The 24,379-nt window shown below is 34.4% G+C and overlaps 1 protein-coding gene across 1 annotated transcript in view; it reads left to right on the forward strand.

Moving 5' to 3' along the window:
* OXCT1 (3-oxoacid CoA-transferase 1) overlaps positions 1-24,379 on the forward strand; it is a 175,950-nt gene that overhangs the window by 65,256 nt on the left and 86,315 nt on the right. The window lies entirely within an intron of this gene.

The raw sequence follows: 24,379 nt of genomic DNA on the forward strand, positions 1-24,379 counted from the left end.
AAAATTTCTGGCTCTCTTTTTTTGCTTGTGTTTTCTTGCTCTCTAGCCCTTCCACTTTACAATGTGTGACCTCCTTTTATTGATCTCAATACACTGTACCAGCTGTTTGAGGGAAAGGGTAATTACAACTATGTGGTTGTTTAATTGTCTTCCATCTTGTTTGACTCTGTGACCCCCCCTTTTTGGTGGGGGTGGGAAGTTCTTGGCAAAGATAGTTACCTCATACACACACACACACACACACACACACATCTTAAAGTAATGCACAACGTAGGAATACCAAAAAGAGAAAAAACAAAAGAAAAAGAAAAATAGTGAATAAGCCTCCTACTATCATCTATACTATTTTACTGAATTAAAATATTAAGATAGATGTAAAATGTCTGACCACAGACATTTACTGTCTGATGATCCTGCACATGTCACTTAACCTCTGTTTGCCTTACTCCACTATAGAAGAAAATGACAAACCATTCCAGTATCTTTGCCAAGAAGTCTCCCCCACCCTGAAAAAAGGGGATCACAAAGAGTCAAATAGACTATTCCCCATGTCTGGATTCACTTGACCTCCACCTCCTGGAATACTGATCTTCCTTTAAAGTACAGGTGTTGTTACCTCCTATGTGAAGCCTTTTTAAGTTTCCTCCAGTAGGGATGGCCTTTCCTTCTCTTCAAGTTATCTGATATTTACCTTGTGGTTTTGTCATCCATTATGTTGTAAGAGCTTTATGGAGAAGTACTTTTATTTTTATTTTTGTCTTTATGTCACTGGTCCCTAGAATAGTACTTTACACATTGATAGGTATTTATTAAGATATTTTTTAATCAATTGATTGATGAGATCAGGTTTCAAGTTAAAAACATTTTAAATTATTCCCCCATCCATATTTATGAACCTTTCTCAGAATAACAGATAAAGAAATATAATAGACTATTAACCAATATACAGTATTAAATGAGATCATGATGCTATCATTTTCTAGGTATATGCAATCCAGGGTAACCAAATGATGAATTTATAAAAATATTCTATATCTCTTTTCAAGGTATTTTAGTACTTTTCTTGAGAAGTATAACTGGCTTGGGATCAGTACATTGATAAGAGTTTGTATGGTATAAAATTTGCTGTGTTTGAAAACATCAATTTATTTCCCTGGGATTTACAACTAGGAATAAAAATATAAAATTTAAGTTAATTTTATGAAGATGCACAGATGCATCAGAAATGGAAACATTTTCCCAGCTTAGTTAGAAACTTTTAAAAGAAAGAAATATAATATGGTTAGCCATACTTACTCAGAGAATCATTTGATCCCAGGAATTTGGCCTAACCCAGAAAAGATGCTATAATAGCATATTCTCCTTCTACTTCTCAGAAATAAGCAAGGGCAAGAAAACTGGGGCCACATTATTCAGGAGCCCACACAAATTACAGACCACTACCTTTCTAATCTCTTTCCTAATCAGTATTCAGAATCTAATCACCTGCGGTTCACTTACCTAATGTAGTTAAGTAACACTGTGAAAAGAGTCTGGAGTTGGATAGATTTGATTTCAGACCCTAGCTATGTGACCCCAGCCATGTCATTTAATCTCTGTGTACCCCAGTTTCCTCAATTATAAAATGGGTGACAGAAATAATAGCTGTACAGTGCTTAGAATAACATATAACACCATGTGCTGGGCAATGTCAGCAATTCTGTGTGGATTGTTATCTTCCCTCAGACCCTGATACAGATAGCCCAGGAAACTGAATCTAAGAATCTTTGGAAATTGATGCTCTAGTCTAGTGTCAAATGTTCAACATGTTGAATATATGGAAACTTATATGGAAATATATGGAAACCTATGTTCATTAACAAAATTAAATATTTACAATATACTAGGTTTTGAGGTTGCAAAGACAAACAAAATAAATTTCTGCACATATCTACACATACATTTATGTGTATCTATACCTATATATTAGAGGGGAAAGGGCTTTGACAATTGTATAGGAGATGGCTCTCAAATTGAACTTTGAAGGAAATGAAGGGTTTTTGAATGGAGGTGAGGAGGAGAACAAGCAGAGGCATGAGATATGGAATGTGCTTTAGGAGGAAGAATAAGCAGATCAATTTGCCCAAATTGCAGAATGTGTGAAAGTGGGGGAGTAATATAGAATAAGTTTAAAAAAATAACCTGAGGTTAGATGTGTGAAAGGTATAAAGATCAAGCAGAAGAGCTTGTACATAAGCCTCTGGTTCTGGGGCCCTGATAATTTCACTGATTTGAGCTTTGGATATAAAGAAAATAGATTAAATAAGAATTTGAAGCATCAGATTTATATTTGATTAAGTCAGACTCAGTAACTATTCCTTTTCAAATCCTCTATCTTCATATGCTAATAAATGCTATAGATTCAAAAAGACCTATCTCTCATAAAATCCCAGCATGTAATTTAAAAGAAACACAAAATATAATAAACCAACTGATTGACTTCTCAACCTTGAGTGATACTTCCATTGTTTACTTTTAAATGCCTTGCCCTATTTTAAAAAGTCATAAAATAGCATATTCTTTTCAGAAAGTAATGGTTGGCCTATATTTTAGAAAGACCTTTATCACTTAAAGAACTTCTTGACTGTTAAATGTTACAGTTTTTTTTTTTTTTGCCATGTCGGGTAATTCATTGCAGTTATAGGAACCCGAGAGAAAAGAGACTTTATTAGTATTGTAGGTCAAGTTGTCTCCATTCCATTCAGCTTTACAAATTTAACTTTAATGCTCATTGTGCCTACCTCAATGTAACTAAGCCTATATTGAATAATTCTGAAAGGGACATTTAACCACTACTCCCTGTAGGAAGGACTTTGAGCATTAAGATGAAGAACGGGAGGTGATTGCTTTCTGTGAAGGAATTTTAAGTTACTCTTTTAAGTATCTTTAAAACAGAATATATAAGTATATGTGGGCCTATAGGTACTACCTATCTGTATGAGGAAATTATAGGGGAGGATAGACTGAAAGAAACATAAATGCTCAGAAGATCACAAATGAGGGAAATACCAGACTCCACAGCCTTATAGTCCTGCAAGTGCACAAGGGAACTGTGACTTGGTGAACAATGGAATACATAACCAGCTAAGAGCCCAGATCTCCTGAGTCTCTGCCCTGTATTTGATTGTAGCTGCTGGGTAGATTCACAGGTCTGAGTGGGAGGGGACACAGAGAGGGTGGCTCTGAAATGTGGCACTGCCCCTCCACCTTGTTAAATTCAAGCAGTTCATTAATTTTAGGTGAGAAATGGGTGAAGTTTGCCAAAGTAATAATAATCAAAGAAGCTTTATATTTCATGTTAAAATGAAGTTGATGAAACCAGTATTAGGCAGCCAAGTGGTGTAGTGGATAGAGTGCCAGACCTGGAGTCAGGAAACCTCATCTTCCTGAGTTCAAATCTGGCATAGTTGTGTGAGCTTTGGCAAGCCACTTAACCCTGTTTACCTCAGGTTCCTCATCAGTCAAATTATGGAGAAGGAAATAGCAAACCACTCCAGTATTTTTGCCAAGAAAACTCTATCAGGATCTTGAAGAGTTGGATATGACTAAAATGACTGAACAACTTCAACAAAACCAATGTTAGGTTTCTAGGAACTTTGCTGGCAAAGGTGTGAAAGGTTAAAAGGTGAGATCAGAAAGCCCAAGGCTTAAGGATAGCAATAGAGGCAAATGGGATGTAAAGCTGTTTATTGAAGGAAGGAATGGTAGACTGGGTCTGAACACACTCCAGTAGAGGGTAGTGGGTCCAGCATGCCTTTTATAGGGTATGGGATATAGGAAGTAGGGTGGTACAGTTTCCATGGGATTGAGAGTCATTTGGAATCTGTATAGAGGATGTGATTTGTTTGGGGGGGGGGTCTCCTTAGAAATTTAGAATTGTTGTGATTTTCTATAGAGGTTAGGATTAGTTTTTATAAGGAAAGGATACTCAACTGGGTTCACCTGGGTAAGAAAGAAACCCATGTCTAGATTAACAAGGTAGATTAATCACTGGTCAAATGTGGAGTAATTTCTCTCAACCATGACCCAGAAGTAGGTTCAGTCTTAATGTTACCAAAGCCAATATTTAGACTTCAAAGTTGATTGAAACCACAGAAGCCAATTTTACCTTTTTTTAAAGGTTTTTTTTTTTTGCAAGGCAAATGGGGGTTAAGTGGCTTGCCCAAGGCCACAAAGCTAGATAATTATTAAGTGTCTGAGGCCGGATTTGACTCCAGGGCCGATGCTCTATCCACTGTGCCACCTAGCTGCCCTCAGTTTTACCTTTTCTTAATCAAGATCTCTCCTCATCATGCCATCCAGATACTTGCATTCATGTGAAATTCTTGTCTTCCCAAGGGCAGTCCATTCTGTATCCCAGAATATCTTTATCAATACCTCCAATGTTCTTTCTTTTTAGTTTTCTTTCTTTCCCTATCCCTTTTATCTTGCTTGAGCTTACCCCTCTCCCCTCTCTTGACATTGTGGTGATCAAGATAGCTCTGTCTCAGAGGTTCATACATTTGGGAATATAAGACTAGAATGAGATAAGTAGAGACCTGGGGGGCAAACTATATAGAAAATTTGTGCTAAATAAAAAATGATTACAGGTGTTAATTGAACACAAGAATTCAGAGAAGGTAGGGAACAGACAAGTCATATGAGTAAAGAAGGTCACACAGTATTTTTAACTAAAGTTGAAGGAGACAAAGATGGGTAAGACTGTAAGGGGGGGGGTAATCTCTGGTGGCAGCTGCTCCCACAGAGATGGTATCTATAATAAAGCTGTAAGTTACTTGCTTTGTTGACTCATTGTTTTGAAACCTCTTTATAAACGTATGATAATCATTCACCACAAAATAGCCTCATTGCAAAATGAGGACATTTATTCTATACTGAAATGAGAAGGGAAGAAAGGACTGGAGGGCATTTCACACCAGAGTAATAGTTTTGGAAACAACTCTCAAATTTTTTTTCTCCATGAGTTATTAAAATACTGTTTGGGTAGGCAGATGATGATTATTTCAGCTTCTCCTTCCTTCTGTCTTCTAGGGTCATAGATCCTGAGTAGTTCCATGTCTTTATTTTATAAATAAGGAGACTGAGGCTCAGGGGTATTGAATAACTTGTCTCAGGTCACACAACTAATAAACATTAGTAGTGGGATTTGAACCCAAGACCTCTGACTGCAGTATTAATGGTCTGACATCTGTATCATGCTGTCTTTCTAGCTAACAAATTTTTTACCCTAATTATCAATGGAGTACATGTTTTAGTTAAGTTGAGCAAAATTGAAGCACTGACAGTAGACTGACAGTGTTTTAAAAATTATTCTCTATTAAATTTTAATAACTCACATTTATATCATGCCTTTAATTTTTCAGATGTCTTCATCATACCCAACTTGGGGTAGTATGTAGTGCCAGTATTATTATGGTTCTTTTTTATTTTTGTCTTTTTATTCTTAATGATTAACAGAGTGGCAGACATAGGAAGGCTTGATTTATTTTTATTGATTGATCCTCATTTTGTAGGTGAGGAAGCAGTCTCTGTGAGTGGTTAAGTGATTTGGCAGTGGTCATAGAGTTAATATATCTCTGAGGTGAGATTTCAATCCAGGTTTTTTGATTCAGATTCCAGGCCTCTATTAAGTCACCTTAATTGAACAGTCATCGCTGGAGTACAGGCACACTGGTGGCCTGTTTAATTGATCTATACAGTCTTAAAGCAATTTGGAACTATGCTCTAAAAAGTTAATAATTTATACATGATACGGTCATGCCACTAGTAGACCTGTAGTCCAAAGAAACAGGAAAACAGTGACAATAAGTACAAAAATATTTATGATGACTCTTTTTCTTTTAGCAAAAACTAAAAAACTCAAAAATCAAATAAGAGAATGAGGAAAAAATTAGAAATGAAGCAATTCAAGAAAATTGTGAAAATATAATTAACCAACTGGGAAAGAAGATAAAAAATCTTAAGGAAGAAAATGAAAAAGAATTCAAAAATCCATTAATGGAGGAAAAATTAGAGGAAAAAATTCATTAAAAAGGAAGTTAAAGAATGAGAGAAACAAAATCTTAGGGAAGAAAATAATTTCTTGGAAACTAGAATTGGGCAAGTGGAATAGAATGACATTAGAATTCACCAAGATAAAATAAAACTAGGAAAAATAAAAGAGAATCTGAAACATCCAATTAGAAAAACAACTAATCTGGAGAGTGGATTGAAGAAAGATAAAACAAAAAGAATTGGATATTATATTACAAGAAATTATATTAAGGAAAATTTATCCTAAAGTTCTAGAACAAGAAGGTAAAGTAGAAATAGAAAGATTGTACCAATCACCACCTAAAAGATATCCTTGGGGAAAAAACAAAAACAGACTTACAGAAATGTCATTGCCAAGTTTCAAAATTCCCAGGTTAAAGAGAAACTATCAAAAGCAACAAGAAAAACAGGTTAAATATTGTGGAACAGCAATCAGGATTTCACAAGATCTAGCAATTTCTGCATGAAAGACTGTAGGTTTTGGAACATGATATTTTGAAGAGCCAAGAATAACTTATCCAGCTGAGTATTATTCTTAACAAAAAAAAAAACCAAACAAATGGACATTTGTTGAACTGAAAGACTTTCAGATATTTGTAATTAAAAAAACCCAGAAATCATTGGAAAATTGAATATCTAAGATCCAGAAGAAATATAAAGAAATTATCTGAGACAAATAATAAGTCATGATTAAGATCAAATGGTTTACTTATGATACATGAAGGTCTTATTAATATTTGTAGTAATAATAGCATTTTAAAATTGTTTTTATTAGGGTAATTAGAAAGAAAGGTTGGGACTTTTGTATATGATGAGGGGATTAAAATTGGGCAGAAAAAGATTAAGAAATTATCTCATAAAAATGAGGTGCAAAAAGGAAGAACTAATATAAATAAAAACAGGTGGGGGTAGAGGGCTGGTAATGTTGGAACCTTACTCTCTTTTGCTTTAAAGAGGAAACAATGGAGGATAGAAAGGGCAGTGTCAAGATGGTGGCAGGAGAAGACCTCTCTTAGATGATCTCTCCAGAATATTTCTAAAACCTTAAAATTATGACTCTAACTAAAATTTTGAGAGATAGAACCCACAGAAAGATCCAGGGAGACAATTCTCCAGCCCAAGGTAACTTGGAAAATATTGGAAAAATTCTGTTCCATGGTGTTGGAGGGGTGGCTTAGCCAGAGTGAAGGAACTTCTGCCTCCTGGGGACAGCCCCAGGGCACCTGGGACTGGGAGCTCCCAGCAACAGAAGCAGGTTCCTGATCTGCATCCCAGGGTGTACCAAGCATAATTTGGAAGATCAGTGGAAAGACCTCTGTCAGAGAGAAGCCCAGGCCCTCAGTGTGGTTGAGGTCACAGCAGCCCAGATCCCAGAAATGGAAGCAGATCTTTGGAGTCAGCCAGCAGGAGCCTCCTGGCAGCTGTGCCCTGAGTGCTCAACCCACCAAAGGTAAGGGAGTGGAGGGAGACTGCCAAGGTCTTTACCTGAAACAGGACTCTGGGGCTCGGATCACATGCGGACCCTCGTCACAGTCTAGGCCCCCCCATAGACCAGGGACCCCCCCCCCCCACAACCCCATTAACATACTAGGAGAGCAATCAGAGCCTCATACACTGAGGTTCTTGTGGGGGTTCCCAATAATACATAAAAGTTCAGGAAGCACCCCAAAACCAAGCATAGAGGCTGGGGAAATGAGTAGACAATAAAAAAGGTCCTCCCATGGAGGACCAAAATACTCAATCTGAAGATTAGAAAGTCCAAGCTTCTGCATCTAAAGACTCCAAGAAATATAGAAGTTGCTGTGACAGAGCTCAAAAAAGATTTTGAAAATCAACTAAGGGAGATAGAAGGAAAATTTGGGAAAAGAAATGAGAGAGATGCAGGGAAAACATGAAAATGAAGTCAGCAGCTTAGTCAAAGAGATCCAAGAAAATGCTGAAGAAAATAACAAGTTAAAACCAGCTTAGGTCAAATGGATACAACAGTTCAAAAAGTTATTGAGGAAGGGATGGCTAGGTGGTGCAGTGGATAAAGCACCGGCCCAGGAGTCAGGAGTACCTGGGTTCAAATCTAGTCTCAGACACTTAATAATTACCTGGCTGTGTGGCCTTGGGCAAGCCACTTAACCCCATTGCCTAGCAAAAACCTAAAAAAAAAAGTTATTGAGGAGAAGAATGCTTTAAAAAGCAGAATTGGCCAGATAGAAAAGGAGATAAGAAAGCTCTTTGAGGAAAATAAATCCTTCAGATGTAGAATGGATCTAAAGTAAGCTGATGACTTTATGAGAAATCAAGACACAATAATTCAACACCAAAAGAATGAAAAATTAGAAAAAAAAATGTGAAATATCTCATTGAAAAACCAACTGATCTGGAAAACAGATCCATAAAAGATAATTTAAAAATTATTGGGATACCTGAAAGTCATGATCAGGAAAAGAGCCTTGACCTCATTTTTAAAGAATTCCTACAGGAAAATTGCCCTGATATCCTAGAAGCAGAGGATAAAAATAGAAATTGAAAGAATTCACCGATCTCCCTTGAAAAGAGATCCAAAAAAAAAAAAAACAAAACCAAACAACCCAGGAATATTTTAGCTAAGTTCCAGAACTACCAAGTCAAAGAGAAAATATTACAAGTAGCCAGAAGGGCACAATTCAAATATTGTGGAGTTGTAGTCAGGATCACACAGGACTTAGCAGCAACTACATTAAGAGTTCATAATATTTCAGAAGGCAGAAGAGCTTAGAATGCAACCAAGAATCAACTACCCAGCAAAAGTGAACATCCTCTTCCAGGGGAAAAGATGGACTTTCAGTGAACCAGGGGAATTTCAGATGCTCCTGTTGAAATGACCAGAGCTGAACAGAAAGTTTGACCTTCAAATGCAGACTCATGTGAAGCATAGAGAGTGGACAAGAAGGGAAAATTATGAGCAACTTAATGATGATGAACTGCGTGTATTTCTGCATGGAAAGATGATACTGATAATACTCATATGAACCTTCTCATTTAATCGAGTAGGCAGAAGGAGCTTTTATAGATGAGGCACAGGAGAGAGCTGAATTTGAAGATATAATATATTGTAAAAATGGAGTCAGTGGGTGAAAGGGAAATATACTGGGAGTAAGAGAAAGGAAAGGTAGAATAGGCTAAGCTATTTCAAAGAAAAGATATGTAGCTTTTGCAATGTTATGGAAGGGGGGGAAGGCAAGGGGGAATGAGGGAACCTTCATTGTCATGAGAAATGGCTCAGAGGAAACAGCATATACACTCATTAGGGTATAGACATCTAGAAGAAAAAGAGAAGGGGGACAGGGGGAAGGGAGGGGGATATGGGTGATAGAGGAGAGGGTAGATCATAGGAGAGGATAGTCAGGTATAACACATTTGCATTTTACTTTTTGCAAGGTAGTGGGATTGGGTGGACTGTCTGGGACCATAGGGCCGGGTGGTTGCTAGGTCTTTGGAGTGGGATGTAGGCTTGGTACATCTTTTCCCCGGGGCTGCTGCTCTGTCCATTTTGCCACAGGCTGATCCACAGCACATTTTTGAAGAGGGAAAGATTGAAAGGAGAGGGAAAATATGATAGGTGGTAGTGGGGAGTAATGGATGGAGGGAATTACAATTAGCAACAGCAACTGTGGAAAAATATGGAAGTAACTTCTATGATAGATTTATGATAAAGTGATCCACCTGAGACAGAGCTGATGGTATTGGAACATAGCCTGAAACACATTTTTTTCTCTTTCTTTTACTTTATTTCTCATAAGGTTTTATATTTTTGTGGGGGAGGCTTTATTATATTTATTCTTAAACAACAATATTTTAATAATATATAAATAAAATCTTAAAGTTCAGGACTGTACTCCTTATTAAAAAAATAAAGAGGAAACAATGCTTCTGAAAAGGTTTAGAAGCCTTCTGACCTAGAAAGGTGAAGTAGGGTGGGAAGGGACTTTTAGAAAGGTGTTTTATTAAGATTGGGAGGATGGGGTAAATAGATAAGATTGGGATATTTGAGGGAGGCTAAAAATAAGGAATAAGGTAAGGGGCGAAGAAATAGTAACCTAGATGAAAAAAAAGAGACAAGAAAGAAAATATTGAGTAGAAATAAGATGGAGAGAAATTCACAAATAGCAAATATAACTTTGAATATGAATGGAATGAACTCATCCATAAAATGGAATTAAATAGCAGAATGGATTAATAATCAGAATGCAGCAATATGTTATTTACCAAAAACACATTGAAAATGAGAGAGGTACACATAGGTAAAATGGAAAGTTGGAATCAAATTTATTATACTTCAGCTAATGCACAAAAGGCAGGGGTAGCAATTATGAGCTCAGACAAAGTTATGGCTAAAATAGATATAATTTGTGGTGATTTGATAAAATTTATTATTTTTAAAATTCATTTTAAACTTAAATAGAAAATAAGAAAAGAAAAAAATGCCACGTACACAGTAAAACATGAGAGGATTCAATATAAAAAACTCCCCAATAAATTTCCATTTCAAGAAAACTCATAATAGTAAATATGTCTTCAAAGCTGACCATCTTTTCTTTGTTACTTTGTAGGTATTCTTTTGTTCTCTACTGTGGTCTTTTAACTTTTTTCTTTATTCCCCCCTTTCCTACTCCATCCCGGAAGGCTACAGTTTTTCATGGATTTTTTTATGTGTGTGTGTGTGTGTGTGTGTATGTAATGCCTATAATCATACACATATAATTGGTATATATCACATTATGCTTGTTTCCACTTGTCTGTTGCTCTGAATTTGAATAGCATCTTCCTCCAAGTGTTTCCTATATTTTTCTAAATCCACCAACTCATCATTTCCTGCACCAAAGCAATATTCTTACCTTATAGTCTAGTTATTTTAAATACTCCAAAATAATATTGATTAACGGCTGACATTTATTCAAGTTTCCCTATTTTTCTCGTTTGATTAAATCTGCCTTAATTTTATTTGAGATCATGATTCATTTGAGATCATGATTCTTACCCTTTAATAAATACAAAACCGGTTGCTCCTAATCTTTAGATTCAACCTTTTAATTTGCTGTTTCCATTTTGTGGGTGAATTGATTCAGTTCACATTCTAAGCTGTAATTACTTGTTTATTTTTCTTCTTCCTATTTTCCTTACTATCCTTCTCAACTTATTCCTAGCCCTACTCATTCCTCTACTTTGCTTCTACCTTTTACCTTGCCCTCCTCTTACTTAACTTCCTTCCCTCCTATCCCAGTAGTCCCTTCTTTATCTTCCCCCCCTTTAAAAAAAAGTCATTGAAATTTCTTTAAAATGTATATTAGGGAACAGAAGGACATTTAGAGGGAAACTTGGAGTAGTAGGAAAGTTGTGAAAGTAACTTGTTGAAAATTGTTTTTTTTTTATAAAGCAAGCTGTATATAATAGGGATTTGTAGTTTCACATAATTCTTTTTCAATTCTTTGCAAATAGAAATGTGTGATTATGTGTGTGTAAAATTCAGAACTAAAGTTTAAAAAAAAGATTAATGGATCTGATTTTAGAAGACATGGACTTGAATCTGAGCTCTTAAAATACCTACATGACCTTGGTGAAGTCATATTTCCCTTCCCTTGGTCTCAGTTTACTCCTCCCTAATATGAGTAGTTTGTATTAGATAATATTCCCTAAGATCCAGTATTAAATCTATAATCCAGTGTCTCTTCCAATACATTTCTTTCTTTCAGAATACAAAGTGCTATTCTTACAACAACCTTTTAAATAGGTAGTACAAATATTATTGTCCCTACTATTCAGATGAGAAAATTGAGACTAAGAAAGATTAAGTGGCTTGATTATGATCACATAATCTAGAAGCATTTAACTCAAGATTTGAATCCATCTTTCTTGAAGTCCAACTTTCTAAATCATTGTATTGCACAAATAAAAACTAGTTAAAACTGTTAGCAAATTGCAAGTAATTAAAGTGGAAAGAATAAATCATAATTTTTTAAAAAGTCAGTCTTCATAGCTTCTTTGTAAAATGATTTATTCTCTAAACCCTTAAGCAGAAATCTGTTTTCTCAGAGTCAATCGTATCTGACTCTTCATGACCTCATTTGGATTTTCCTGGGAGAGATACTGGAATAATTTGCCATTTCATTCTACAATTCATTTACTAGATGAGGAAACTGAGGCAAATAGGGTTAGTGACTTGAGGAGGGTCACAGAACTAGTAAAGTATTTGAGATCATATGTGAACTTAGGGAGATGAGTCTTTCTGACTCCAGGTCCGGCACTCCATTCCTAACTTTCCCATTTTCTAGATATTCTCCAAATAATGAAGAATCCTGAAAAATCAAAATATCATCTGAAAATATCAGCAAAATCTTATTTTCAATAAGAGATGCCATGTTTTTTTATCTATCTTGCTCATTGAATCTTTTTCTGGTGTACAGTAACAATGACGGTGGGGTGGGGAGGGAGGGAGGGAGGGAGAGAGAGAGAGAGAGAGAGAGAAATTGAGGTGCAAGTTCTACAGCACTTTAGAAAAATTACTAATGTTAGGAGGTTGTGAGTAAAATGATAACCATCAATCTTTTATATTCTTCTTTTTTAAATTGCCACAATTCCTTGAAAATTTACTATGCTGGGGGCAACTAGGTGGCGTAGTGGATAAAGCACTGGCCCTGGAGTCAGGAGTACCTAGCTGTGTGGCCTTGGGCAAGCCACTTAACCCCATTTGCCTTGCAAAAACCTAAAAAAAAAAAAAATTATTATGCTGTTTGACTATGACCTAAAATTAGACTATCTTGAGTTATTTAGGGGTCTTTTGCAAGTCTTTTTAGATGCACCACCAAAAGGTAATGAAATTAATATATTTCCAAAGTGCCACAAATATACTTTTGGAGGAGTGTCATGCTAATTAAAAGTAATTTTATTTGTAGCCTTCATAAAGACTCAAATATGCCTTATGTACATTATAAAAACTTTAAATTTCTTCTTATGGTTTTGTGGTAGCTATCTATAAAAATTTTCCCCAAACTGCTCTTTCTTTTCCCAAAGAAGAAACTATCATAATATCCTGGATTTAATTGCATATAGTTTTTTTTGAGATCTTCCTCTCTTGTTAGAATCTTCTGAATGTTTCTGAGACCAAGTGGACCTTAACATGACTTTGCTTCTCTCTCTCTCTCTCTCTCTCTAGACCTGATGCTATTTCTACTGTACCACATGGCCACCTTTGTTTTCTTCAAGATAACAGAATCAATAAAGAAATCAATTTACATAAATTTTGAAGTATAAGACAAAAGCAAGATAAATATACTATTTGCTTCATTTTAAAACAGAGTAATCTCCATATCAGTTCCCAGAAGTACTGAAAGGCAATAGATTCTTCTTGACTCTTTCTTGTAAAATAGTACTTACTGTTAAGATTTATTTTTCTGTTTTTATTGTTTTCCACTATCCATCCAGATTTCTTCTTAAAAAGAGGACAGAGAGAGAGACAGAGACAGAAAGGAAAGCTAATGTACCTGAATAATTGTTCAAGTATCTTTATAATCACACTAACTAATATTTATATAACATTTATTATGTTATATAAATAATTCCATCCTCGCAACAACTCTGGGAGGGAGGTGCTATTATTATTCCCATTTAATAGCTGAGGAAAGTGAGGCAAACAGAGGTCAGGTGACTTGTCTAGTAAGTGTCTGAGCCTGGATTTGAACCGAAGTCTTCCTAACTCCAGACCCAGCACTCTAACCAATGTACCACCTAGCTGCCTAATTTAGTGATTTCTGCATATTTGCTATATGCATTAGCTCCTGAGTTGAAAATCCTGCATCAGATGTGTTAGAGTATCTTCCATTCATTGTATTTTAGCTGGCATTGTGAATGGAAAGGTTGTCACTGACCCCACTTTTCCAGGGATGGTTGAAAGCTGAAAATCATTTTGCTCAAATAGAAAGGAAAGGAAGACTGATTCCAGCTCACATTGACGTAGAAGAGGCAGACAGACCTTGGAATAAGTAAAAGAAGCTAGCTATGGCTCTTCTTTTTGTATCAAGGGATAGGCATTTGGACTTCATGTTAATAAAATGTGGCTGAGGATAGGATTTAAAAAAGGTTTTTTTTTTTTATTTTTATAGGACTTAAAGCCCTAACAGTTGAAACAAGGAGAAAAACAACTTTTTTCCTTTGGCTTTGAATTTTGCATTTGATATATATGTATTTCTCTCAACAAAAAAACTATAGTATCCATTTTTTTCTGCTTCCATCTTTCCAGATCGAGATGAGTTGGATTTTCTTTGTTACTGTACAGAAATTAGAAAAGTACCTCTTTTGTCTTTAGATTCAGAATGTTCAGTTTTCTGATAACATGCATAATTGATGAGGTTTAATATATTTTTATATGTTGTTTACCCTGATTACAATGTGAGCTTCTTCAGATCAAGGATTGTCTCCTTTAAAAATTTTTATCTCCAGTATTCAGCACTGTGCTTAGCACATAGTAGACAATGAATGCTTATTCAACAATTAAAATGCAACTTGGGTGTTAAACTATTTATTATTATTATTATTATTATTATTATTATTTTCTTTTGGGCTTACTTTTCACCTAGAATTTTTACAAATAATATTGAACTGGCACTTTTTTCTCCTTAACATTATTAATGTTCTCATATCTGTAAAACAGAATAAACATTTTCTCTTCCCTTACCTTTATGGCAATGTAATCCTAATTTAATTGCAATTTCTCCCCAATCTCTTCATAGTATGTATTTTTGTATTTATTGTTGAAGATAAAACAGCTGGTATTTAAAATTTACCAGGTATCTGAAAATCACATTTATACTTTGTGTATTTTGATGTCTAATTTTTTTAATGTCCCTTTATTTGACAGAGTAAAAAGGTTTTAGTATTTCATCGTTGTATGGATTCCCAGAAGCTGAGTTAGTGGAGTCTGGGTTTTCAAATGCCCTAGATTCTTATAGATTGTGTTCCTGAAGCACACTGTTTATTAGGTCCTCAGACTTTGTAAGGGTTAAAGTATGAGACCAGCAACATATTATATTTCTTTGACATTTGAGAAAAGCTTAGTTATATGCATAGAGGTCCTTCACTAGAGGGAGATCCATTGGGTGATTTTTTTAGCCATGACAATCAGTGAGAAGGTTCTAAAGTATTAGAATGTTAGAATTTTTTTTAAATTCTGCCACTCCTCTTGTAGTATAGTAGAAAAGAATGAGTAGGTTGTTAAGACTCAATCAATAAACAAAGTATAGACACAGAGCTACTTTTTAAAAAATCATAAGAAAATCTGTCTAAAATCAAAAGCAAGCATTTTATGCAAAGGAGTTATCACTAGAACCTTTTTCAGTAAATAGGGGAGTAAAACCAGGTTGCCCAGCTTTCTCACTATTATTTGATATAATTTGCAAAATGCTAGCACTAGCAATAGCAGTAAGACAAGGAAGAAATTAATAGAATAAAGACAGGTTAAAGAAGAGATAAATTATCCCTGCTTATTGATGATTTGATGGTTTACTTGGAAAACCCTAGGTAATCGGAAGAGATATTAAGATAATAGCTTCAACAAAGTTGCAGGCTATAAAATGAATTCTAAAAATTAACAGCATTATCATATAGTAACAAAAGCACAGAGCAAGAATAGAAAGGGAAATTTCATTCCAAATAGCTACAAAATGCATAAATATGTGGGAATCCATCTAGCAATATATACAAAAATTATATCAAAGTGCTCTTTTAAAGAAATAAAGAACAGTCTACACAGTTGAGGAACATTCAGTACTATGCTAAAATATTAAAAAATCACACTAAATTAATTTATATTTTTAAAGCTATGCCCATCAAATTACCAAGGAAATACACAGACCGAGGTAAAAATAATTGCAAAATCAATTTGGAAAAACAAAATGTCAAAAGAAATATTGAAAAGAAGTAGGGATGAAGGCAGGATACTAATTCTAGACCTCAAAATATATTATTCAACAGCAGGGATCAAAACTGTGTGATACTGGTTTAAGAATAGACCCAGCAATGGAACAGATTAGACAGAGGAAAATCAGAAACAATAGAACTTATTAAAGCAGAAAACATAATTTAGTCAGAAATAAATTCCTTTTTTGATAAGAAACAGGAAACTGGAAAGCAGTTGAACAAAAAATAGCCTTGACCAGTATCTTTGTAATAATGCATTCTAAATGAATATGTGACCTTCATATTAAATATAATAGTATAAAAACTTACAATTATATGCTATAATGGGGCAAAATGGTTCATAAAATAGCTTCAATTTCATCTTCATTGGAGATACAGTCATCGTTTTCATTTTTGATACTAGCAATTTGGGTTTTTATTATTAAATCAAACCAAATGTTTTTATATTTTATTCTTTTATTTTTAATAATTTCCTACTTTTATTTATTAGTTTCTTTGCTTTCAATTTTAGTAATCTTTTTTTGAGTTTTAGGATTTTTAGTTTTGTGTTTAATAGGGTGGGTATTTTTAGTTTCTTTTTGTAGTCTTTTAGTTGAATTGTACAGTTCATTGAACTATTCTTTCTCACTTTTTAGATTTAGAGATCTAAATTTTTCTCTCAAGTGTTACTTTGATTACATTCCCCAAATTTTTGAATGGTGTCTTGTTGTCATTCTCTTTAATGAAATTATTATTTCTATGATTTTTCTCTTAATTTAGGATTTGATTATTTAGTTTCTAAATAACTTTTCAATCTGTACTTATATCACTATTAAATGTCATTTTTATTGGGATATGACTTGAAAAATGTGCACTTAATATTTCTGCTTTTCTGTATTTGATTACGAGATTTTCATGCCCTTATACATGATCATTTTTGTGAAGGTACAATTGAAACTCTGAAAAAAGACATACTGCTTTCTATTCCCATTCAGTTTTCTTGATAGGTTAGAGTTATATAGTTGTAAGAGAATTTTGTTGTCTATTTAAGAGGTCCTGAAGCTGCTGTCACATCTATCACACCTCCTATGTCCACCACTGGTGATTCATCCTCATGAGTTCCAAGCCTATTTCTACCCGTGTCATAGATTGATCTTTCTGATGAACTCTAATTTCAACTGAATCAACCCACTATTCCATGTATACGTGGTACTTTTGTATCCATTGTTTTGTACTATCTCCCCCTTCCTGTAAAAAAAATAAATCTTTTCTCTGTCTTCAATTACACCTATTGAAACCTAAAGCTTCTTCAAAGCACAATTTAGTTCTTTCCTACTTCTCTTATTTCTCCCATGTATTAATAGTCTATTACCCTTTATATTTACTTTGAATTTATTTTGTTTTAACTTATCTATGTAACCTTTATTTTTCATCAGTGTAATGTCAACACTTTGAGGGCAGGGAGCAACTAGTTTCATAGTTCAACCAGAACTCAGGACTTTCTGACTCCAAGACCAGATTTCTATCAATTATTTCATGTGGGGTGGGTTTGGCACTAGAAGAGGACTTTAGAGAAATATATATTTGCATACAAACATACCTCCACCAATGACATTTATATAATTCCTGGCACTACTCCCCCTTTCCTCTCTCTTCATATTAATGCCTGACAAGGTCTTCAAGTTTTCAAATGGGATTCATTAGTCTAAGTATATTGAGTAACAGAACACTACAAAGATCCTTCAGTGAAATCTACAGTAATGAGAAAGAGATTGGTCTAATGCAAGTAATGAGTATTTGATATATTACATCCAAATGGTTTGTTTATTTACCAGCTACCTGCTTTTAACCTTGGGACCTGGTGGCATATCAAAGCAGTGCTTGTGAAGATGGTCAAAATAATGTATTTTTCTTATACAAGTTTTTATTGTTAATCTGACCCCAAAGAAAAGCTTTTTTTGATTAAGTATAAACCATGACAACAGCTAGGGGGAACTCACAGGACTAGTAGAAAATGTTGAATTTGGAGGCAAAGGATCTTGGCTAAATCACAACTTCCTAGTAATTCAGATTCCTCATTTGTAAAGGGAGAGGGTTGGTTTTGATCAATGGTGCCAAATATTAATAGAGAGGCCACTAGAATCATCATAAGGATCCCTGTGGACTGCATATTGACTTAGTTTTAAAATGTCATCTATCTGTGTTCTTTATATTTTTATTTATTTTGCTAAATATTTCCCAATTACATTTTAATCTGCTTTCAGTGCATAGGGAATATTGCCAGTTTATGTCTGACACTGGCTGTGGCACAGGGGATAGAGGACCAGCATAGCAGTCAGGAGGCCCTGGGTGTTCTCATCCAGCCTTGACTAGCTGTGGTGACCTTGGGGAAGTTGCATAATCTTGATTGCCTTGCATCCAGGATCATCTCCAGTAGTCCTGTTTCATATCTGCATTTCTGGCCACTGCACCCAGATGGTTCTGGAGGAGAAAGTGAGCCCAGCTCCCTCTCATTCAAATCCAGTTCACGTACTTGTCATGATATCACCTCCCTGATATTGTGGTCGGAAGGACAAATGACAATGACCTTTGTTTTTTTTTTTTACTTAAACTTGTTTCCTATAAACTTAAGATTCTGAGTCTTTTATGACTTTGAGGCAAATAAATAAATAAACTCTTCTTTCAGGAGCCAAAAGTCTAGTAATGATAATAGGAAGGAAGTAACAAGTTATTAAATGTGCAGGCACTACTTTACAAATATTTCATTTAATAATGATAGACTCCTGATTCTTTCCCCCTCCTTCTTACCCTTCTCTTCCTTCCCCCTCCCCTTCTCCCTCCCCTTTCTCCCACTCTTCCCTCCCCTCCCCTCCTCCCTCTTTCCTCCTCTCTTCCTTCCTTCCTCCCTCCCTCCCCTGTGATTTTCATCACTGTAAGGACCACTAAGTAAAGATGCAGATCAAGCAGCTTCTTTTCAACTTAAACAGCTTTTTGAGATGGCAGAGAATGGAATCTAAAGGGGGAGTACTCATTAATTGAGGAATGGATAGTCAAATCATGGTACATATGTGTAATGGAAAACTGTATGAAATTACCAAAAAGGATACTTTTAGAGCAATTTGGGAAAACTATGAATTGATACAAAGTGAAGTAAGCAAAACCTGAAAAACTATATATATATATATATATATATATATATATATATATATATATATATATATGGAATCACAATGCAATGATTTTGGAGAACTGGTGGTAATTTTGATATTTTGACAGAGGTGATGTACAAGATTGCTTGACTTTGCATATTTGTGTCAAAGGTTAAATTTTACTTTTCTTTCTTTTTTTTTTAAATTGGGAAATGGAAGAAGAGAAAAAAATTGTTCTTTAATTGGGAAAAATCAGCTGCATTTTGTGCTGATAGTTACTATCTGATGTGTGTATATATTTCATACTGAATTACTTGTGTAGATATTTGATATAAAATCCAGGTTTCTAGTTTGATCTTTGCCTCTGCTAATCTTAGGGCACTTTTAGGTTCTTGTTTATTGTATCTCCCCCCCCCCCCAGTATATCCCCCATTTTGAATCTTATCATAAAGAATATTTCAGTGTGCAGCATTTTTACAAAATGAACTTCAAAGGTTAGGCTACTTATTTAATTATAATGGATGGTTTTGACTCCAAAGCCATAAGGAAGAAAATTATTGTTGTATAACTCCTCTTGTTCCTTTAGAAAATTAAGGATATAAATATTTGTCAAATAAAAGTGAAAAGTGATGTCACCCAGAAAAGAACATAACTTCTATCCTTTTCACAAGGTTAAAATAAAACTTTTCAACATCATGTAAAAGACTCGGGAGAAGAAACAATAAAGGATAATTTAAAATGAAGTTCAAATCAATAACAATTAACATTTCCTAGCCTCCATTTTCCTGTTAATGAGTGAAGACATGTACTAATTAGAGAAGTCTCAAGTGCCTTGAGTTTCTGGATAGTACCAGATGGTGCTAGAAAAGAACTATACATAGTACCAGTGAAAAGTCTCTGTTGTTTACAGCTACCTTTGCATTTTGTTTATCTTGATCTGAATGCAGAACCACTGCAGCTGCTACATGCTTCATTTTGATACCTTTTCCTTCTCTATTATCACGAGTATTTGTTTCAATTTCATGATCTTGTCATTTGTTGGAGGGGGAGGGAGACTTTGTTCTTTTTTCCTCTTGGGAATTATTTATTGCTTTTTTTCTTTTGAACTTTCATTACCTCATGGATTTAACCCCATGTTCTTTTCTATACCAAACTGTTTTTTCTCCTAGCATTTATTCCATAAATAGCCCCAACCATCTCTTTGTGTTCTCACAGGAACTCAAAATTTAGTATGCTAAATTCTTCTGTCCATTTTTTAGCACCAATGTATTACTGCTTCTTCAGTTTTTCAGTTTTTTTTTCACAGATTGTCTGAAAGCATATGTTTTCTTTTTTAGTTTGTCCTCTAAATATTTTCTCCAAATACTGTTAACTCTGGTAACTAATTCCAGTTCACATGAGAAAAATAATCAATTTCAAAGAAAAGTTGAATGTTGATATTGTCATAATTATGACAGTAATTTACAGGTAATTTCTTCACTCTGAAAGACCTTTTCATGTTGGTTTTATCAATTGCAATTAGTTTTAGTTTTATGACTCTTAAAAAACTTTTTTTGGTTTTTAAAACAATTTCTAACAAAGCATATTCTTTAATTCTATTTGTTCTGAAATATGCTATCTTTGCCCTTTGTAATAAAGCACCGTCTAGATTTGGTAGCTTCATTTGGTGAAACAAAAATAAAAAACAAAGATGGAAGGAATGGCAACAGAAAAGATTCAGGCTTCTTTGATAAATAATCTCCTTTTACATAGAATTGTGTAAAAGCATTTTATTATTGTTATCAGACCAAGATGTCAAAAGTGATTGATGACTACAATATCTTACCTATTTCTGTTCCATACAAATGATGCCCTAGCAATATGAAGTGGGGGGTGCCTTAGAGATCATAGTGTTTAATCCCCCCCTTACACAAGATGACTTACAACTCAGAAGAGGTAAAAAAAAAAAATGACCTTCCTGGTTTCGTGTGTGTGTGTGTGTGTGTGTGTGTGTGTGTGTGTGTGTGTGTGATGAACTAGATGAACATCAGAACTAGATTTTAGACCTGATTCCTGGGCCAAAACCTGCCCAATTGCGACCAATTGTTAAAATTCATTAAATTTATCATTTTTACTGAGTACTCATGTATACAGCAATGTCCTCGGTGCTGGGAATAGAAAGGAAAAAAAAATCAAGCAATTCCTGCTTCCAAAGTTTACATTTTACTGGAATGATATTGCATGTATATAAAAAAGTAACTAGCAAGCTAATTTGAAAAGTAAGAGAATACCAGCAAGTGGAGGGATCAGAACAAGTCTTCTAGAAGAAATTTTAAATGTTAAAATTATTTTTTGCTCAAAATTTTTATTAATCAGGCCATTCACTAAAATATATTTATAGTATTTTGCATATTGGTACTATTAGCCCATATACCTCATTTATATATTATTACATTTTGTAAGATTACAAACTACCCTAAGTCAAACTGCTTTTAAAACTCATGACTGTTTTGTTATGCTTTGTAAGGGGTTAGATTTGGGAGGGATGAAGTCAGAATAAAAGAAACTGATTTGAACATACACAATAAAGAACTCCCAAGTACTAAGAAAAGTCAGTTAACATCACCTGGCCTCACTTACTAATCCAAATAGCTATTAACCTTAAAGATTATCAATATAAGGATAATTTCCAGGCAAGGTAAATACCAAAAAATACACAGAAGCTTAAATATTAAACAAGGAAGTAGTAACTGAGTTAAAACTTGAAAGAAAACATATATTCTTAGAGGAATTCATAACAAATTACAACCACCATCACCACCACCAACAGCAACAACAAAAAAACCTAAGCAAAAAAAGATAATCATTAACTTTTTTTTAAGAATACAAAATAAGAAAACAAATTTTCTTTTTTTCCTTAAAATTTATTCTCAGGTATGACAGGATCATAGGAACACAGATTTAGAACTGGAAGGAGTCCCAAAGGTCAGTGAGTCTTACTGCCTAATTTTTTAAATGAGGAACCTAAAGCCCAGAAAAATTATAGTTTAGACAAAGTAATATAGTTAGTAAATGGCAGCTGAGACCATTGCTGCTGTTTAGGGGACAGTTGAGAACCAAAAGAAATTGGTTCTATAACCCAAGAATACTATTTGCTTAGCACCCTTCTTTCTCTGTACAGATACTTCAGGTGGTTTTGAAATAAGTACATTTCCTGGTATATTTTAAGTTTCTTTTAAGAATAGAGAGTTTTAAGGGGCAGCTACGTGGTGCAGTGGATAGAGCATCGGTCCTGGAGTACCTGAATTTAAATCTGAAAAAATAATTACGTAGTTGTGTGGTCTTAGGCAAGCCACTTAACCTCATTGCCTTGTTAAAAACCTAAAAAAAAAAAGAATAGGGAGTTTAGAGGGCAGTGAAGTGGTACAATGGATAGAGCACCAGCCCTGGAGTCAGAAGGACCTGAGTTCAAATTCGACCTCCGGACACTTAATAATTACTAGCTGTGTGTCCTTGGGCAAGTCACTTAACCCATTGCCTTGTAAAAACAAACAAAAAAAGAATAGAGAGTTTTCATAGGATTGCTTCTGTAAAAACACATTCATAATTTTGAGTAACTTCAGTCATATTTTCTTTCTACTATGTACGTTCTCTTTCCCTCTTAATTTCAAAAGGAAATATGCCCTATCCCCTTCCTCTTATTATGTCCCCCCGGGTATATTCTTTTAATTTGCCAACAGGAATCTCTGAAGTCTTGGATAGGGTAAATGGAGGAGAAACTTTATGAGTTATCTATTGAAAGTTAAAAGCTGAGCGTATGAAGAGGTTTAACACTTTTTTTTTAACTGCACCCTTAAAGAATGGGAATAATTATGACTGGGATAGGCTGTTCCTAGGAGTTTTAACCATGTCATCACAGCCACCCAGGGGCATTTTATTAAAGTGATTGCCTGCTTCCTTGCTTTATTTCAGCAATAAAGTATCTCTTTAAGGTGGGAGAATGTATGAGTAAATGGAACATTTCAGTTCTTTAATAGTTTGTGGATGGTTTGTGATACTGTTTCTAAAGTGACTACTGTTAGAAGAATAACCTGGAGAATTCACTTTGGAAGAGTGGGAGGTTCAGTTGAATGTACCACTTTTCACAAACCAATTCCATATTTTTGTTGTTGTTGTTGTTGTTATTATTATTATGCTTCATAATTATCACCAGTAAAGATGATATTTTAACTTCTCCTCATATTTCAATATTTACCCAACCTGGTAGTTATCTTCACATTTTTAATCTTCATGAATAACTGGTCTTGGGGTTTTAAGTAAGCGAGGTTGACTGTAATTCTGGAGTGATGTTAAATGACTTCCTCTTGATTTTGTTACTTGGACTTCTTTCTGTTCATGACCAAAACAGTTTCTTTTCTATTGACTCCATCTCCCTCTTTCCCACCCCAAAATAAACAAATAGTTTTAAAATAGTGGCTTGATTTAGGGGAACTTTCTATTCTTACCTTTTTTTTTAATTTAAGAGAATGACCTGAATATAATCCTGGAGTGAAAAGTAATTGTAAAATTTCAATTATAAGTGAAAAGTAGAAACCTGTAACTTTAATTAAAGGTGCAAAAACCCTGTTATTGACCAGACTGGAGTTAATATTGATTTTTTATCATTTATATGATAAAATTTGCCCATTAATTTTAGAAGGCTGGGTATGAAGAATGTGGCATAGCATTTTGCACATTTGAGTTGTTGTTTACAATGGTTCAAATCATATTTTATGCACAGCTGTACTGCTAGAATATTTTTCTTTGGCAATATTGTTGCTCTATTCTATGTATGTATTTTTATTAAATTTCATTGTTTTACAATTAACAATCATTTTCTTTTGCATTTCACTTTCCACTAGAAAAAAGACTCCCAAATCCTTGTTACCAAAAAATTACCATAATTGGCTCTTTCAGTAATCTATGGATCCTTTTGAATATTGGATCCATCACTTTTTTTGTCATTTTTCACCATTGATTTCCTATAATCAAGGTTATTTATTGCATTGTTTAGAGTTCTTAAGTCTTTTAGTTATTCCTTTTTATAGTGTTGTTGTTACTATAAAATTGTTTTCCTGATTCTCTACTCTCTTCATCAGTTCATGAAACCATCATTTCTTATGGCACATATGGCATAATAGTCTTCTTTTACATTTATATGCCATAATTTATTTAACTATTCCCCAATTGATGATTAAATGACCTGCCCAGAGGCAGAT

Source organism: Macrotis lagotis, chromosome X, assembly GCF_037893015.1.
Source record: "Macrotis lagotis isolate mMagLag1 chromosome X, bilby.v1.9.chrom.fasta, whole genome shotgun sequence".
Taxonomy (NCBI): Eukaryota; Metazoa; Chordata; class Mammalia; order Peramelemorphia; family Peramelidae; genus Macrotis; species Macrotis lagotis.